The sequence below is a fragment of the Caloenas nicobarica genome, chromosome 7 (genome assembly GCF_036013445.1).
Source record: "Caloenas nicobarica isolate bCalNic1 chromosome 7, bCalNic1.hap1, whole genome shotgun sequence".
In the NCBI taxonomy this organism is placed as follows: Eukaryota; Metazoa; Chordata; class Aves; order Columbiformes; family Columbidae; genus Caloenas; species Caloenas nicobarica.
In genome coordinates, this window is record NC_088251.1 from 5940492 (window position 1) to 5961204 (window position 20713).

A 20713-nucleotide genomic window follows, 5' to 3' on the forward strand; every position below is an offset into this window, starting at 1 on the left:
TTGCTTTCTGTACTGGAGGGCTGGTCTAATTCAAAGCAAAGTTTGGCTGACAGATAAGAAATAAAACAAGACAGATACAGTCCTGAAAAGTAACAACTATTATTACTTTAATGGAGCAATTAAAAAAAAAAAAAAAGGTATTCAATGGCTACTATAAAAGAGCAACTCCAATAAACGTATTCAGTAGTAGTATTTAATCGAACTCTTAGGATTTGTCTGCATTTGGAACTTTACCAAAACAGCTAGTCAAGAATAATTACCATGCTAGGCTCTCTAATTCAGCTTTAAAGTGTCTTTTTCCTATTTAGTATAACCTACGCTGGAACTATGCCTGAAGAGCTGTTTTGGAAGAATTCTGAGAGTAGATAAATCCTTGTAATTGTGAAAGAGACCCATAATGTAATACACAAGGACCAGGCAATGAACATCCAGTCCAGAAAAGATCTCAAATTTGTATTTATCTCTGTCAAAGTAGAGAGTTGAATATTAATAAATTATGTACAAAGAATTGTGAGTTAAAAGAAAAACCGAGATGTGGCATCTCACACATCTCAGGTCTGTCAAGAAGTTCTTAAAACCTATGAGCTTTGATTTAACTACATTTATAAGACATCAATAGTGCTTAATAATTACCTTAAGATGACTCAGATTTCATTTTACCTGCAATTCCTTCCATTCAGTTTGGCTACTAAATCTCATTTCTTGGCATGTGTTAATTTAAATACCTTAAAAGTGTTGTACTGAGAACGTATATCCACGTGGCACTTACAGACCATTCTTACACAACTAAGGCAGTGCTATAGCAGTGAAAAAAATATAGTTAATATAGAAGCCATCTCTCAATGTCTCCTGAAGACAGAATAACAGAGGTCATTGCTGACTAATATTCAGGTGGAAACCTTAGCATAGGGACCTATATTTACCTACAGAGATGAAGATCTTTAGTATCTTCTTTGGGATTCACAGGTATCACGAGTCAAACTGGGCACAGAAAAACACAGCCAAGGCAGATCAAGATAAAAGTCAGAGAGACTCATGTCTATGAAGAACTTGGAAGAGAAGTATAGGTCTTCATGTTTCTTTCTACTGTTGGATCAGCAAAGGAATAAGAATACTGGCTACACAAGAGAGACAGGAGAAGCATGTGCAGGACTCAGAGAATGATGCTTAATAGCCAAAGAACACTTAACACTGACAAAGCAGCTGAGGGGAACAGGTTTAGAGCATTTTAGTCTTGATTTTGCCTTGATTTCTTGTAAAGATGTTCAGAAACCTTAGCAAATTGACACTGAGAAGTAACGGTAATTTCCCAGTTGAAACAAAGTATAAATGTGGTGCCTAATGGCTGAAGCTCTAGGAGAGACCATGCACGAACTCCAAGTCTTGTGTCTCAAGAAGAGATCCTGTTATATCTGGCACAGCAGCAAAATTCTAAAAAAAAAAGAGTGTGAACCTAGAAGACCCAGGGAAACTGCAAAATAATTCAGTAGCTCTTTGGACATATGATCTGTAGGTAAGTCTGTATCACTCCTATGGATCTTCTGTTCACTCCTGAGAACACCGAGTTCACCGTCTCTCTTGTCCTTGAGACCTCCAGGGATTCTTCAGTGGCTGTTGAGAAGCAGCATGGAGAATGCAACAGCAGAACGGGACAGCTGAAACACCGAGACCAGCCCTATAGATCAGTGAATTTAATAGGCATCCAGATGTTATTTTAGGAAAGAATAAGGAGCTGTATCATTCTGTAAATAATTTGAGCGCTCCGTCACTGTTGTTATTTTTATTAATGCTTTTTTTTGGTTTGTATAATTTTATAAAATTGTGGAAGGGTAGAGTAAATTGAATTTCTGTGGTTTACTACAACAGTTCAGGGAAATAACACATGCTGGGTTTAGTCGGGTAATTGCATTTGACTTCACTGCAGTAAATCGTGTCCTGTCACTACACATTACGTACCATTATACCCACAGTTGAGTCTGATGCTTTGAAGGTGACTAATTGATGTAGCTTTACAAGATAAATTGATTAATCCAGCATGGTTCACAACACGAAGTCTGGATGCATGTGTCCATTTTTATGGACAATCACTGGATCATATACAGGGCTGCAGGAGGGAAATCCATTTTGAAAAGAGCAGCAATACCGACAAAGGCCAAACAAGTGCCGCCGCTTTCTTCTAACAGTCCACTAAAGCTCTGAAATATGAAGAAACCCATTTCCTTATTGTTCTACATCTGTTTTCCTTTTTCCCTCTGGAAAATCAAGCCCTGACGAACAGCCAGAATAAGTGGAAGTTCACTAGGAGCTATACTACTAATTTCCAGTAGCAGGGTCTCAATTTGCTAAACACCCCTAACCCAAAAATGCTGCCCTATCTACAAACTGAATGTAAGCGCCTGCAGCTCAGTTCATTCCAAAACGCCTTGCATTACTGCACTGCTGCATCTTTAACACAACTATAAATAAGCCTTGGCTGCTGCTGCTTGTTTTTTCATAGCTAGAGCAATGAAACTGTGCAGTAACAATTCCAACAATACAAAGGAGGTGTTCTGAGCTAGTATAAATCAGAGTTATTTCACAAAAGGCAATGGACTGAAGCTAGTTTATGGCTCCTGAAGATGTGGATCAAAATAGTATTAGTTTGAAACCTGCTGCATGGAGCTATTTAGAATTATTTTTGAAGTACCTAATCCCCAGAAACTTCTTTTGTAGTTTTTAATCACAATATCCTGACTTGCTAATAGAGTGGTTGGGGAAATATTGCACTCCTAATACAAAATTCTGCCTTATCTTTTCATACTGCATATTGTTTCATTATTTTGCTTTACAACAAATGAAATTAAATCAAACAAACCCTGCTTCAGAATTATATCAGCACAGAAAGCTACTGTGGAAATCCAACAGCCCACCAACATTCTAATCAACTATTCTTTGTATATTTACAAAAGTGTGACTTTATGCATTTGACTTATCATCACTACTTTTGATGACTGTAGCATTCACTCCCAGATGCACAAGTTCAACCTTTTTGATTTTCCCTTTTTTAAATATCTAAGTCTCCTTGGGAATGGTATCAGAAAATTCTTATCGTTCTTGGAGTTATTCCTGTTTATGAACTGCCAGATCACCACAAGCTCTAATGAAGATTATGGGATCTGTTTGAAAAATAGTTGAAAAAAATAATTTTGCAGACCACATAGTTGACAGGATTCTGTACGGCAGGTGCTGAGGAAAATGTAATCCTCAAATTTCAGTGTCAACACAAGAAATTGTGAGATTACCTACTGCTAATCACCACCACCTTGTTATTAGCTTGCTGCTAATAACCACCCTTCTGCTGCGAAGGGACACTTGTTCTCTGCCTGCTGAAGACATTGCTTTATGAATTGCTAATATTTTTCATCTTTCTCCCATGATAGTAGTTGGATTTTTTGAAAATTCCTTCCTTTTAGGTGTGCTGCTGCTTTCATAACCATATAAGTGTCTGAGGGCTCTAGCTTAATAGTGAAAATAAACTTAAGATACTGTGGTGTAACCAGGTCCTACACACAGACACTCAATTAACTTGAAAAAATATACTAAACGAACAGAAGCTATTGTCTTACACTCTTTTTTCTCTTCACTGCTCATTTTTCCCTTCTTGGTATGTCTTAATTTCAGAGCTGATGTAAAAGTACATATTAAAGGCATAATTCAATTCTCACATTATGCCTATTATATAACATTATCGAAATTTTTTAACAGGTCATGAACTATTGCATGATAATAATCTGTGCCTATCTACAAAGATTTTTACACGAAGTCATAGGACATAATAGAATGTAATGAAAAACTACAATGAGAAAAGTTTTACTACAAGCACATGCTGCTTAATAATACATCGTCCTCAAAACTTAAATCTATACTTCGGATTCAGTCCTTCTGGATAGCCAGTCGGTAAAGCATGATCCATGACTTATACTATATAGTAATACAAATTCACTGGATACAATTGTTCGGGTTATTTTCCACTTTACGTTTGACAGTTCCATAAATGTAGATTCAGATATTTCTTACCTCTAATGACAGAAGCAAAGTTAATCTCAAATACTCACAAGGCAAGAACAAAATACTAAACTCTAACTCCGAGGTGAGTTATTAAAATAATAACTTTTATTCAAATAAATTGCTGAAATAATTTTTTATTGAAATAAGAACTTGACAGTTTTCTCCAGAGGTATTTCTTTCTTGCATATTTTTATAACTCAAATTGAGAATCTGCTTCCAGCACTCAAATTAGGATTACAGTAATTATTTCCCAACTCATTCATCTTATCTGAAATTTTATGAAGAAATTTGGCAGCGGATGCCAGAGTGAACCATAATTTAAGGCAGAGTCCAAATAGTGCAGCTTGCACAAACCTGTAGCAGAATTTTTACTTATTGAATAACCTGCCATAATGTCACTGAGCCACCTCTATTGGTAAAGCGCTATCTCAGTCCTGCCAATAGGCAACTGAGGCAGAGCAGATAAATGGTTTGTTTGAAGACAACAGTGCAAGTCAATGGTGAAATAGGGCAAGATGTCATTATCTTCATCCCAGAGTCAATTCTGTACCTCCACGTGCAGCCTCCAAATGAGCCAAGGCCAGGTACCAACCAATATTTTCTACCTTACAAATATGCTGCTAATATGAGAGTCCAGCAAGTGGCAGAGAAATGGGGAAATCTTTTTCCCTTAGAAATGAGATTGAAGGATGATAAGAAAGCAAAAGAAAGCTGGGTTATGTTCACTTTAGAATCACAAGTTTCTTGGGGTTGGGTAGATTGATCATTGGGTACTGCAATGTGGAATGCAAAAAAACACAGGCACAGAAGTACCACATTGCCTTAAATTTTGAAGCTTAGTGAAACCTGGGATTATCAAGGAACTTACACATTCCTTTCTTGTTTATTTCTGATTTAATAAGCTGTTTTCTAAGAGGTATATGCCAAACTACATTGGTGTTCTCATTTTCAAAAATATTTAAATCCATTACATTGTTTTGGTTGGTTTGGAGAACAAAACATTTTCTGGCAATTGGTTTATGCTTCTCGCTGTAAGTATTTGGTCCTTGTAGTCTTTTTGTGCCTCTATAGTGACAATGTCAGAAAAACAAAGCCCACATTTGCCATGAACACACCAGTTCATAGTTGTTTCTCCATGATACCTGAGCCCCCATTTTTGTGCATAGTGAAATCTTTGAGCATTTAGAAGCTATGCCACACACGCAGAATAATAACAGCCCATTAATTCAGGTTTTACTGACCACAGACTACTAGGGAAGTGCTGAGGATAAGATGAATGCCCTTTTGATGAAGTTGTGGCAGTTTTCTACAAGTCCTTTATATACTTTCTGAGGCTTTGGGATCGGTATGGTAACTGCTCAGGTAATCTCCTAAAGGATGTATGTGCAAAGCAGCTTTCCTGTGGCATTGAGCTTTCTGGCTGACACTTTCATCTGGAACAGTTCTGTGCCAGAATGGGCTATTTTTCATCTTGACAAGCAGGAAGGCAAAGGAATATAGTAAATGGAAAACATTCACCTGGCACAAATCTTTCATTGCAGTCACACAATCATGGAAATGAGTGGTTGGCAGACACCTTAGGAGGTTGTGGAGTCCTTGCCCTGCACCAAGACAGGCTCAGTTATGACTGTCACTAGTGATAAATATTTCTCCAACTCAGCAGCGCTGACACCACCACACCTTGACAATATAGTCTCTTCCAAAGCTGCCAAGGGCTTTTTCTAACATCTGCTAGAATCTCAATCCTATTCAGCATGAACAGGGAGAACAGACCACTCCTGTCCACCTTGCAACACGAAGACTGTGCAAGTCATTTCTTTAATAGGGTGGGGGGGGCTTATGTATTGGGAGATGCCTCCGTTTGCTTTAAGTCTTCTCTTCCTCAGGCTAGCAAAATCCAGTTCTTTCTTTCTTTTTTTCTTCCTCACAGATTATAATTTCTACTCTATTGATCAAGCCCCTCACTTTTCCATAGATTTTCTCTACCTTTCTCAAACTGCAGTGGTCAAAATGAGACCAGGTGGGATCTTGTTTGTGATTAAGAAAGTGGGAGGAGAGCCAACAATCTTGCAAGCTACTCTCTTGCTTTTACACCCCATTACAAGTGACTCCTTTTGCAGAAATATGCTATTCTTAAGTTCTGCAGAGCACTATTTAGTATATTATGATGCTGACCAACGAATAAAACCTCCCCAGGGAAGGTCCGTTAGCCTGTTTTGTATCCATCCTATAGTAAACATGCAGACAATTTCTGTATTTAGGAAAATATCATGTAGATTAGTGTCAAAATTAATGGCATCTCCTGGTTCTGCTCTGCTCATCATGTCTGATGGAGAGATACTTTGTTTTGGCTGGCACAGTTTGTTCTTGGAAAATTCGCGCAGCCTATAACATACTTGGTTACCTGCCAGATATTCCGCAAAAAGTATTTGATCTCTTTTTTTGGACTGTTATAGAAATTCTTGGAATTTATTTTCTTAGGCTCTATCATTCTTTTCTCCTCTTGCTATACTTTTAAAGATGGAAACTGTGTTTGCATTTCTCTTCTGAAATACTCCTGTCCTCCAGATCCACAATTATCTTAATTGCTTGCAGTTAACTGACACAGAAAAAGTGTTGAAATATTGCCCTTCTCTGTCATGGATTGATGAGTTTTGTTCTTCATTGACTAAATCAACATTTTTTTACTATTAAAGCACATCAGAAGTGATTTCTTAATCTTTCCTGGTAGCTGTATCTTAGTTTGCAGCTCAGCCTGTATCATCTTTATATGTTTGTGTTAATCCTTTATATGTTTGTGTTAATCCATTTTTCTCTTAGTAACCTGGACTTACTTTTCTTTGCCTGTTTCTTTTCATCTTCTATTACAGGCCAAGAAGGAATTTATTAGTCTATTCCTTTTTTTTTTTCTTTCTTTTTTCTTTTTTTTTGAACCTAAAAATATTTATTGAGGAAATAAAGTAATCATCTTATCTTTAGTCCAGTACTTTCCTTTTCAACAATGCCTGTTGCTGGTTCCTGACAGCCACTCTCTTACTTAGCACTTCATAAAATTTGTATTATGTCCCACCCTACGCAAAGTAACACATAATTTCACAAGTGATACTACAGCAACTACTACAGTGACAAACAGTTTAATTTACTACCATTTTTTTCAATCTCTTTTCTTATTATCAATGTGAAAATCAAAGAAAAATGAGATGATTCTGACAATATACTTTTTGTAGAATTACATTACTTTTTTCTCTTTCTTCCCCCCATTTTACTTGTATATTTAAGTTGTTTCCTTTTACAAGTCTGTTTCTAAATCTTTGTCTTTCATTTAATTCAAACCAAATAAGTGGTTTGGGCCTTATCACTTCTCCCTCAACTTCTTTAATAATGTATGTATTGCATTTTTTTTTTAGATTCCTACTCCAATATGCACTCCTAAACAGAAGCGTAATAAAATATTTCTTGTTCTTAATGCAGAGTCCTGCTCCAGGCTTCTGTTTTCAAAATATTAGGATAGAAATTACCCAGAACTTCCAGTTCTCTGCAAGTAAACATAAATTTCCTGGGCCTGAGGGTAGTCAAAGTAATACAAATTTGTTCATATACTCTCAATTGCTCTTAAATCAACATCCCATATTGTATTCTTTCTTTCCTTTGGATCTCCTATTTGATCATACACTTGATTATTTTTGATGAGATACTCTTAATAGTTGCATAGAAACATCAAATGAAGATGTGATTGATTTTGCCAGCAAATGAGACAAGGCATCACAGACAGAATTTCATGAGTTTATAATAAAAAATCCCCTACTTTTACTTTATTCCCTCTACAAGCCAGACATTTAAACATAGTTACTTGCATGTTAATAGTATTATAATTCAGAAGCAGAAATTTGAGGAAGATAAAAGATATGTTCCAGCAAGATGAATATTGAAAAACCACAGTGCAAGGTACAGGGATCTCTCTCTTGTGAGGGCTGGTCACTGAGATCTTGAACAAAAAGCTATTCATCCATCTATAGTTTATATGTTTTCGTTATTCTGTTTCATTTAATGTGGTAGTATATCTATACATATATTTATAAATTTACAAAACTGGAACGGGCTGGGATCTTCCTTAGAATTACAGGTTGAAATTTTGGGGGCAGTCCCTCAAATCTGATTGCAGGGAATTCTTGATACTTTTTTCCAGGGTGGTTTCTGATGATTTCTTCCTTCCCATCACCTGTCTTTTATTTGCCCATATTCTCAACACCATTACCTTTGCAGAGTCCCCAGCCTTGCTGGGCACTGAGAAAAGTTGTGCATCCCATCCCTGCCACACAGCAGCCCCTCTCCTCCCTCCTCGCTTCCTAGTTATTTCAGAAACGATTCCAATATGTTCCCGTTCCCTTCACAAGGCCTATCCCAGCTCGATATCCGCTAATTCTCATTTTAGCCTTAAGCTGTTTGGCCTGTAACACATCTGTGTAGTTTTTCTTTCAGTCTGCACAAAAATGCATAGACTAAAAACGAGCCCACACAATATCAGAACCTATTCTGCTAGTTTACAGTAACATTCTTTTCTTCTTTTGTAGCCTCCAGTCTTGACTATAGATTTATTAAGAATAAATAGGAATGTGCCATATATATTACAAATTTGGGGGATGCTTGCCAGCAGGATTAACCAGAGAAAGTATTATTCTGAAGAAAATACATTTAATGCAAGGTTAAATGTATTTGTTTCAAACTGCTGTATTGGCAGAGAGGCTTTAAGACAGCTAAGCCAGAAAAAGTCACTAAGCAATCACTACAAAATCTCACTGACACTAACAAGGACGAAGAGTTTCACTGGATTAAGAAGATCCTGGTACCTTTCACACAACAAAGTCACTGCTTCAAGAAAGCACTGTGGGTTGGGGTTTTTGTTGGTTTGGTTTGGTTCCCAAAACAAGTACCTTAATTATGTTAGTTTATTTTAGGAATGTAAAACATGCATATGAATAATTCTATTTGCAACATCCAGTATACACTTTAAATTATTGTCCCCTTCAAGGACAGAGCTTTCCATTTTATGCATGCCGAGAGCTGTGATTAAAAATATAGGAGCTACGTACATTTGTGGGGCACTAGAGGAATCTACTGCAGAATATTTTGTCACATTTACTAGCTCGTAGCAAGGTGGGTAGCTCAGAGAAACAAGAGTAGAGTTATTGGTAAAGTGTGTTTCTTTATTCCCTGGGCTTTTCCACGCTGCCTGTTACGGAAGTTTCTTGGCAATTATTGTCATTCAGACTTGACTTTACAGTCCAAGGGGACCCAACACGAGGTCAAAACTTTGACCTCAGCGCCACAGTCTAAAAGAAGTAATAAAAATGCCATCTGCTGATCATTTCAGCCCCTCTCCAATGCACAGTTTCTAATTACCTGGGAGTGCTCGTTGTTGTCTTAACCTTGCTTTTGCTTGCAGCTAACATGCTCGATATTTGAATGTACTTTCCTGGAAATATAATCTATTTAGTATTGCCCTTCATGACACCATGCTGGATCAGCATCTTAAAGAATATGACAACTGGGAAGCAGTGACTCACCGCACTGCCCAGAAATACAGCGTGGAGCTGCGAATTGGAGCATCTGTGAAAGAAAAACCACGCTAACAGCTTCACTTTGCCTGCTAAAATACGTGTCAAAGCTCCTAGATTCCTGTAATGCAGCTTGAACCCTGGTGTAGAACTAAGTGGTGCTTCCCTGTTTCTCAGTATATCGACAACATCGATTTGGTTCACTGCCGCTTCGCTTTTGGGGGCTCTGTTCCCTGGGGCATTCGCAATTGTCTCAGAATACACTAAAGTGCCCTTAAAATTCTGGCTCTTTCATGTTAAAAAAAATTTAAAAAAAAAAAAAGTGTTTTGTCATGAACACTTATCATTTTAAAGTGATATTTCTTGGGAAATCAGACCTTTTCTCTTTTGCAAGTAGCGTTTTTTTACATAAGATGCAGCTTTAAGCAGCCCTGAGGTTGGGGTTTTTCACACTATGTCTCACCGTCTGCTTGCGCAGTTTATTTCACAACTTTTAGGGCCTGTTTGGCAATGGCATTATCTCAGATGCTATTGTGTAATGTGCTTTTGTCTATTGGTTTCCTGGCCTATAAAGCCAAAATGCCTCACATCTTGGAATCTAACAACTCTTATCAATTTAATGTTACTCTTCTAGAATGGAGAAACTGAAAGAAATGATCAGAACAATCTATCCCACTATTTCAGTGCTAATGGCAAGAGAGATGGACCAATAAGTTATTTTTAAGGTGTTGACATTTCAAATTTCAAGACCAAAAAGTTCCTTCAGATTTGTGATTTCAGTCTGTCGCCCTTACACTGACAAATGCAGTGCTAGATGAAGTGAAGCTTTACACAACTGCACGCACTGAGCTTGTCCCACAGCAGAAGTCGCAGTATCACACGCTGCCAAGTGCCAACCTCGAGTGTGTAGAACAAGCCAGGATAGAAACTTCAGTTCATCGTTCTGAAACCCGCTCAGCTCAATGGGGTTATTACTATTTTATTATTTTATTATCATGTTATTGTTATGTTATTATTACAGCTAATTATGCCAGTGAACCTGTAATCATCAGTAATACCACAAATTTAGGAAAAAAGTCAAACTGATATCAGCTTGAGAGAACAAAATTTAACTGCTGGTCCAGAATAACTGGCTGAACTTTCCACTGTAAAATTTCTGCAATAAAGCTGAAAGGCAGAACAGTAAACACTTTGTAACGTGTATATATTTTGAAAATGTATTCAAGTCTGTGCACTGATCCTGTGCTTTATAAAGTACAATTCTTCTCATATCTACAACACCTACTCATACTAAAGCCATGTCCACCAGCCTACACATAGGAAGAATTAGATAACGACCCAGTTCTGCTATTGATTGAAACTTTAAAGCTGTTGCTTTTTTTGTTTATTTTTGAGCTTCTGTTTGATGTTGTTGCCTTATTTGTGAGGGGGTTTTTTGATGTTATTTGGTTAGTTTGAGTGTGTTATAAGTAAATTTTGCTGGGTGGCACAATCTGCCCTAGAAATATCAATAATGTAATAGCTGCAGGAAAAAACAGCACATGATTCTTGCAGCACTTATAAAGCAGACACGAACATTTTAATGTGCTATAGTTAAACATAAATTATAGATAAAAACATCCCTTTTATTTACAGAAATATATACAACAGCAGAATATACACTGAGAATGGGAGCTGTCCTGGCCATCTCTTTTCCAGTAAAAAAATTATTCTTTACAGCACATTTTCCTCTTGATTTGCCCAGCCCCCAGCTATGTATCTCTAGTGCTATGGTCCTCCTTTAGAGATTAATAGGCTTCACTAGCAAAAAACTTCTAATGATAGCCAGATTCTCCCTTTCTCCAATTTATCTGATGAGACCTTCATCTATACTGTAGTTCAGAGTGAAAACTTCAGTGCTTTAAGTTGCCTGATACTCTCTTATCCAGTACACTGACAACCACACTTTCGACTTGCAAGAAAAGAATTTTCCCCTATGAAGTTCAGCTTTAGCAAGTCAATTCCTAAAGCACATATGCAAAAACCATGGCAGGGACACAGTTTTGTGGGTTTCTCTGGATACATTGCTTGGAGAATATTGGGTTTTGGGATGAGATATCTAACAGTTAATATTGTCATTAAATTTAAGCAGAGCTTCAGCCTAATGGGACGTGTTTGTTTGGTACTGTGTACTTACACAGCAAGAGATCATCCCGACTGCAATTAATATTTGCCATTTCCAGTGAAACTCTGGAATTCCAGCTCCAGGATGAGACTGTGCTGTACAAAGCAGTGTAGAGACAAAGAAGAGAAAAAGTCTGAGGTAGCATTCTAAACAAACAGGCAAAAAGTGGGAGTAGGAACAGAAAAAAGCATCAGCATTAGTTATCCAGCATCATGCAGCAAGTCAAGGGAACTTTTGTGAATAAGATGAAGGTTTTCTGATTCTCACTCTTCTTCTCTGACAACAATACACTATTTTTCCCAAAACCACAATTTCAACAATGTCACTTTGCTTGTTTTCCAGCTTAACTTCGCACCCATGAACTACAGAAACTTTGTATTGCCTTTCTCCATACCTGTGCAACACTGCAAAACAGGAGAGCTGTAGATGGACCAAGGGATATGAAAATAACTGCAATGAGCAGACAGTTAAATTACTTTTAAGAGCAGGCACAACTGAAATTTTGAGGACATAATCAAGTCCTCAGATTTCTGCCAACTGATGCTGTTGCCACAACGTGGTTCAGATATAATGCCAGATCTCTAGAACCGAACAAAGAATTTGCTTATGTTTGTCTAACTTGTTCTTACGCACCTCGGCTAACAAAAACTCCACAACTTCCCTGGGCAATCTATTGCAGAATTTCATTCGCCTTACTCTTAGAAAATTGTCAGTATCCAGTTATGACGTGGAAACTATAACAGCTTTTTTGTTTCCTCTGCAAGATGCAAGACCCCAGAAATCTTACAGCAAGAGATGAAGACAATGGCAGCCTTAGTCTGCTAAGAAAGAAGGTGTCAAAAAAGAATTTGCTTATATCAGTTTCTCAAATACTCTGATGTGTGGGTCAGAGAAACTAAATTTTTTAAATCACCTCTCTCACTTGCACAGAAAACACTTATACTAGTAAATAATTAATTAGATGAGATCCTCTTGGCAATTTTCATTATAAAATTCATGATTAAATTATATTTCCTGTCTTGGGAAAAAGCAAACTGTTAACCAAGGTAAAGCCAAACTTCGGCCAGTCCAGGAGGAAATTTGCCTTGTATTTGCTAACTAAAAATTATGCTAAACAGAAAAAACCAGACACTCAAATATTAGATAATGAGAGAAAGTAAAATTACCTCCAAGTCAGACCTCAGCCAACTCAGAGAACCCAGAAAAAAAAATTATAAATCGTGGCAAGCACAAACATTGGTGTCCCTGGTCTTTCCCTACATGGAGACAGTAGTTATATGACCCTCAAGGGCTCTTACAGTAACTCCCCTGAGATACCATCAGCTAATGCTTCCCGGATGATTTGGTTGAAGGTGAGTATTCAAAAGAAATATTAGTCTGCATTCCATAATTAATGTTTGAGTTCTTAACTGGTTTTTGAGATATGAGTTGAATATGAGGGAATTTATATATACATTGGAGTCTCCTTCTCTGGAGACATTCAAAACCCGCCTGGACGCCTTCCTGTGTAACTTCATGCCTGTCGCCCCTGCCCAAATTGTACCAATGCCGTCAAGACACTTGGAAGCTGCTGGAAAGTAAAGACTTGGCTGCAGAGGATCTAGAACGCATCCAGAGCATCACCCCTTCACTGAACCTCTTAAGGTGCTTTTGGGGCAGTTCATCCCTGAAAGTCAATGTTTCCAAACTGTTACCTTAAAAGAAAAAAAAAAAATAAAAAGCCTCGAATGCCCATGGATCTATTTGCTCCAAAAGCAATAAGCGGGTTGGCCACTCAGAGCAATAACAGAGAAAGAACAGCAAATGCATTGAGGACAGAGGTAATCAGGCTGTTTTGATGGAAACTTTTGGCTACTTAATCAATACCCGTCTGCTGAGAAGCACAACCTGATCATTATCTGTATCTGGCCAAGCTTGTTCAAAAAAAGCTGCCACAGTTACAGACCTGAAGAACTTGTGGCTGTTCAAGAGGGAGGGAGAAAATTACCACCAGAAGAACTTCAAGCTAACAGAGCTGGTCAAGACAATGTCGTTGAAGGGAGATGTCTCCAGAGAGTCCCAATTTGGCTGTAAATCCACAGGGGTAGTCACTGCTGCTGATATGAACATTATCTCTAGAATTATCCCAGTTACCAGCTTTGTTATGCTAAACAATCACTTTAGTTTGGTAATGCTGGTGTAATTCTAGATTAATTAGTTCAGACTTAATCTGACCTAAGGGAAAAATAAACTGAGAACACACTGACAAATGAGCATGATTTAAACTGTAATGTTTCTTTTCAGAAATTTGCTAATAATATAGACTTCTACTACCAATGATGCTTTCGCATTTGAAAAGTAATTTCCTTCCATTTCTTCTGACTTTTTGTGCATTACTTTCTGAGAGGAAGAGTGAGAATTTCAAGGAATCTTTAAAAAGGAGAAATTTTCACAAGTTGTCACACTTAGCTCAAGCCTGAAAAGAGGGTCTAGCTATGAATCTGAACCCCAAACAGTCCTGTCAAGGAGTATTTCAGCTCCAGAGACAGGTTCCAGTTTCAATTTCTACACTGCACTTCGGGGTCTGGTAGACGTCAACTTTTTCTATTTATTTATTATAAAATTCACCTCTGAGCTGCTTCCAACAATTGCTAAGTGGCAAAACTTTCCTCAGATAAATAATTCCAATGCATTTTGGAGCCAGTTAAAACTCAGTGGCGCCCCTTTTTGTCTGCCTGCCTGCTTCCTTTACCCCCACCCAAATGTTTTATTTTTAAGGTCAATGCTTAATTCTACAAGGAAGGTAGAATTAATTCAAATAAGTAAAAGAAAAATAAATTACCTGCAGTGAACATGCTGGGGCTTTCCAGTGATTTTTTTATTTTTGTTTTTCTACCAAAAGAAAAACTAATTGTTCCACAGTCCAATTGCCTTGAGCCTTCTGCCTTCTGAAACCTCCGTTATTAAGCGCTTCAGTTGTCAGAAGGATTTAATCCCTAATCAGTCTTTGCAATCAGATCATGCAGACTGCCAGACAAATGCTTGACTTTAATTCACCACATTTTATCTTGATGTGTGTCTGCAGCACCAGCTGCAATGCACAGGGAAGGAAACAATGCTCCAGCTGGGACACCTCCTTGCATTTCAGCTCTGCTGTTATGTTGCAGGAGTTAATCTGGTTTTGTTTCCTTCCGCTCTCCCAATGGAGATTTTCACAGTTGCTCTAATTAGTAGTTAGACTTGTTATTAAACTTAGATTTCATATGATTTTAACTTTACTTAGAGACTAAACAAAGGCAACATGCTAATATTATTTTTCCAGCCAAAATATTACACTTCCATTCAAAAAAAGTTTTATTTTAACCTCCTATTTGTGCTTTCCTTATATTTTCTATACTGGTCATTAGCTGCCTATAAGCATCATCATCTCCCCCCACCCTCACTTTATAGCACAAACTATACTATTGCAGCATCCAGTTGTGGCGTTCTGGTTTCTCTGTTTTTATGAAGCTCATAAGAAAACACTTTTAACCCGTGAACATGTGCTTTATTCTGGCTGAAACATGAATCAGTGTTTCTTCTCCAGGTCGTTAAGTTCTTCCAACTCAATTGGCCCATATCAATTAAGGTTCTCTCTCCTGACCCTACACATGGCTCTTCAAGTTAATTCCTTAAACTTTATTTCAGATGCAGTCATAGTACATCTGAGTCCACAAATGACTCTGACGGAAAACATGTAGATGCAACCAATGAAACTTGCACAGTTGTTTGCCACATTTTCCTAGTTCAGAGGCTCTGACAAGTGGGTTGGTACATAAACATTATCACAGTGTTGTCTAGTGGAACCACTCAGTGAGGGGAAGAATTTAGATTTGACGTAAAAACTTTCTAGCTTATAGAAATTTAAAAAATAAAAATATAAGTAAAAAATAAATAGAGCTGAATATGCAGAGAACCTGAGATGAACCTCAGAGCCATGAACTGCCTTTGCATCAGTCTCCTAAAAGTTGCTGCTTCTCCAAGACTGGATGTGGTTTTGATACGGGTGTGATGCTATTGCTCCTTGTACTTTGAATTCTTTTAATATAAGCTACACCCCTCATTCAGAAACAATTTATTTGAAAGCATAGTCATTATGATGATGAACAACGTAAATATCAAAAGACTTCAAAACCACTCCCTTTTCTACAATATGAATCTGTTTCTGATTTCAATATTTTTCATTAGTAGTGTCTCACTTCTGTCCCTAAATCAGCTTCAGTTCTGCATGCAGTCAGCTCCCATAATCAACATTTTATACATATACACCCAGGCCATGGTGTCTACTCATAAGTCACTGAGTCAGTCGGCAAAACTATATATTTCAGTTTTAAATATTCCAACAGAAAGGTGTTTTCTTTCTAACAAAAGCATAACTTTTGGGGTCACCCGTGATTCACTACATTGTGAGAAAACTAGACAGTAATATTGTATCAAAAAACACCAAAATAACTGAGAAAGATTGTACAAAATGACATAATTCAATCCTTCAGTTTCCACAGAAAAGAGCTAAAGTACCTTAAAATCCAAAGATTTCATTGGGATTTAGTGTCTACTTTAAATTCATTTTAAACAGCAGTCAAATTTCAACAAATTCTACTCGAAGTCAGATACAAGTTGGAGAGTACATCTAATTGCGTATAAAACTGATGATCTGTAGAAATGAGAGGAACAAACCATGTACCTCATCTCCCCAGACAAAATAAAGTCTTTTTTCTTCTGGACTTCAGCATTAGTTACTGAATTGTTGGCCCGTCCTGCTGGATATTCTGGTAAGATTCCATTACAGATGCCCCTTTGTACAGAGAGAAAGAGCGTTTGCCGAAACTTTCATTATTTCATTGTGCTGAATTTATGTCACCACAAAGGAAATGCATTTAATCTTTAATTTGCAATGAATTTACTACTTTCAGATTAACAAGGAAGAAACCCGTACAGGCTGTAACTGGCTTTCTGTGCAATTTTCCTTGTGCTCTCTCACACCTTGTGTTACAGTTTAGCCTGAGCTGCTGTTGGTGAAGAGATCTCACTTTTTCCTTAATAAGCATCCTTGGTACCTCACCTAGTGCTCTGTGGTGGGATTTGAATAGCAACCTTCAGGATCGGTACCCGTGGCCTCACTGAGCTGTGGAATGCATCAGACACAGGTAATTGCTTTTCCGTCATCCTGGCATCAATCAGAAATGCCTGAGTCCCCACATGCTGACAGCCATAAATTATTCCTCAGAATTTGGGGGAAAAGTGCCACTGATCACGCAGCTTTCCCTTAGGAACCACCGCAGAGCCACCAGAAGTGAAGAGCCTCAAATATTAAGCTTCCCGTTTCAGATGCTACTGCAGGCGATGCTCATGTTTGGCCTTCAAGGAGCTGGAAAAATTTGTTTCCAAGTCGCTGCTTATTATGACAACTGCTGAAAAATGGCACTTCTGTCTGGGACTGGAATGCTTGGGTGCCACATGTTGCGGTGATGATTCCTGCAGCCTAATGAGCGAACAAACTGGCAGCATTGCAGTGAATAGGCTCAAAACTACATTCACATGAACAGCAAAGCCCTGTGAGCTTTTGCCTGATGCTCATCCCTCTGCTTCTTTAATTTTAACCTCTCAAAAATTGCAAAAGCAAATTTGAAAGATTCCCCAAACCTTCCTCTGCAATTGCTTGTGGATGTATCATTTTCTTTTAGCTCACCTCCCCCTGCCTCTTCTTTTTTTTTTTTTTTTCAGTCTTTTGAAGTCTCATACTTTGAATCACTAAGAGAAGAATAAAATTAGTTCTGAGAGAATAGAGAGCAAGCTGAGAAAAAAGGTGGGCTGCATGGTGTGATTATGGACTCATGGAAACATGAGAAATGAGTCACTGTTCATGAAACGAGTGATCATAAAGGGATGAGATAAAATGAAGAGGAGGAAAAGTAGTTGAAAATGTTAGTATGCTAGCTGAAATCTGTTGAAAAGCACTACTTTAAAATAAACCAATGCCTCCAAACTAAGACAGACTATGGGGTAGTGTAACTTTGAAAAAGAAATTTTCCCCCACACAAGTACAGTCTTTAGATGATCACAATCCAGTAAGAAAATTATCTACCAGCAAAATTCAGAGAGGAACATAAAAGTACTACCAACTAACAGAATTCAGGTTGCTACTGGGAATAGCATAAATTGAATGCAGAGAATGTGATGATTACAGTTTCACTTTTCAAAAAGTTCACATTAATCCCTTAACTTTGCCTCAAACTTTGTGTATTGAATGGTTGCTCCTGTTCTTTAATAGTGTCAAACAAGAACTGTTTTGGGTCTTTTGGCGGTCAATGGAAAAGGGAAGGCACAGGAAAGCCAATGCAAGCAGTAGCCTGGTGACTGGCGCACGCTCCTGGAAAACTGGTGTGGGTTTGAGTCCCTCCACTGCTAAAGAAGGTCAGGTATTGCTTTGACAACTTCTTTAAGTATAAGGCTATTTTAAATAAGGCAACTATCAATGATTCCTGCCCTCCTTGACGCCATCTCATTTGCGGTGAAATGAATGGAAAATACACCGATGCCTGTATAGAAGCAGGATTATTCCCCCAGTCAGGACTATGCCAACACAGAGACTTTCATAGGGGAGCTGCCCCGTCAGCTGATAACTAAAGACTTGAGTCTCCTTTCTCCCAGGAAATAATAAAAGACAGTAAGTGCAGAAGGACACAGTTGTGGAAAATGCAACGTCGAGAATGCCACCAACTAAAAAGTGCACCACACTTCTGCTAAGCATTGAAAATCGCGCTTCTGTCCAATCTTGCAACAATCAGATGCTCAGTTATGCTTGCAAGCTACATTTACACAGCTCTGGGGACTAAGTTAAAGCATTAATCAGTTTAAACCTTTGAAACTTTCTCCTTCAGGAATTTTGACCTAATCCCTTTCATGCAAACTGTTCAGTGCTCAACCAGTAGCAAACATTAACTTCTCTTTTAACAGAGAGGGACTTCAAGAACACCCACTGAAAACACAACACTCGCCCCTTTTCTCTGTGAGGATACGGAATCTGCTGAGGAAAAAGCTGCTACAGAACCACCCAGTGAGGAGTAATGAATATCTAATTTTGTGAATATCAGCAGAAACCATCTGAAAGAGAATCTGTCCGCAAATAATTCTGAAAAATGATCAAGTGTAGTGGAATTTTTTTTCTTAAAAAGAGAGTTGGCAATAGTCTTGCAGCCTTTAAAACCTTACAAAACATTGCACTGAGAAATGACCTTGTTAGCTCAAGGCTTTTCCGTAAGCTATAAGTTGGTGGGGTCGGAGACAACATATAAGGCATCGTTTGTAACAAAGTGTTGTCTTATGGATTTTAAATGTGGCCACTCCACCAGGCATTTAAAAATGATTTTAAAAGAGCCAAAGCAGATATTCTCTTGGGTATGTTTCAGTCCATACATACATGAGAATAAAGGTTCTTAGTTGTAAGATAGGTATTAATAAATTAGATAAATAATTTGAAAACAAGCAATTTCCTTGTTTAGAAAAGACATTTAGAAAAGGGTGAATCTATCGGAAAATAGCTAGTGAGCTATAACGCTCCATGTAGAGCAGAGTTTAATTAAAATTGATTACTTCACTCTTTTATAAAATATATAGATTCCTTTCATTTGAAACAAATATCCCTGACATCTACAATGGGAAAGTGGTCTCTCTTGCTTTTGGGAAATTTTTATAGTAGACAGAATATGTTATTTCGATCACAGACATAGGGGCAAAAAAGTCCTCTTCTCTGTATCCTCCTTGCATGCTTTTTTATCACCTCATTTCTTAGACTTAATTTAGATTTCTAGAACAGCTTATATAAAAAAATAGCAGAAATAATATATCTTGATAATCTCTTACACACGGCCATAGGCTGAGCTGCTAGGGAGCACTCTGTGCTTTCCTCAGTGAAAAATATCACTTTCTTTTTCACTTGCATTGCTAGATCTGTGTTCAGTCCTTGCAGCAAAATTTTAAAACCTTGAAACTTAGCCTCTTTGTACTCAGCCCCAGTTGTTCCAACTTTTAAAAACCTGCACTATTGCACAGCATTTCCTTCCACCCATATTTTTAATGCCACCCGTCTTTCAGATATTGATGGTTAAAGTGACTGTTTTCCCCCATGACACTTACAAAGCCTGTTTTACATGAGAGATGAAGAGGCTGCAGCTCAGCTTTGTGTTTATACAGGAATAAGGATATTTAAGACCACTTTCCCCCCCGCCACTGGTGAACCAGAAGAACCAAGGGGTTCAACGGGTTATTAAACCTTCATCCTGCACTCAGCTCACACTCATACAGACAAGTATGAAGTTTGGTCCAGGCTTGTAAATGGGGCAGTGAGGTCACAGTGAGGGGAAATGATCTGTTTTCAGTAAAACACCAGCTGATTGCTCATGCCATGATACAAAAAGGGAATCGGAGACCACGCTGGCGTTTTTGTGGTCATGGTCTGATCTCTGCCAGCTCTCGGGGCAATGCAGCTCCAAGGACATGCTCCTTATCTGCAACACAGTTGTGCCAGAAGTGAGTGCTTACAATTTGCTTTGATCTTTCCAGCTTATTCATATTCAAGAACTTCAGGGATCACAGAAATAAGATGTTTCTTTTTCACTTGATCTGCGAGAGTCTGAGACAAAGACAAAGTGGTAAGACAAAGCATCCCTCCCTCCACACAGCTCACCAGGGCGATGACAGGTGAAGAGAAGGTGTACCCGTCAGGTTGACACAGGAAAGCACACCAACTACATAGAGCAGGCAAAAACACAGCTTTGACGTCTCTGCCTCACAAACAGAATGATTTAAAAGTTTCCTTCCAAAGCAGCCAGACAAAAGGCATGGAAGCAGCAATTAGAAACGCAGTCTGTAAAAGGGAGGTGGGGTTGGGCTAGGTGATTCGTCTTACTTCGAGTAGCAAGAACAAGGA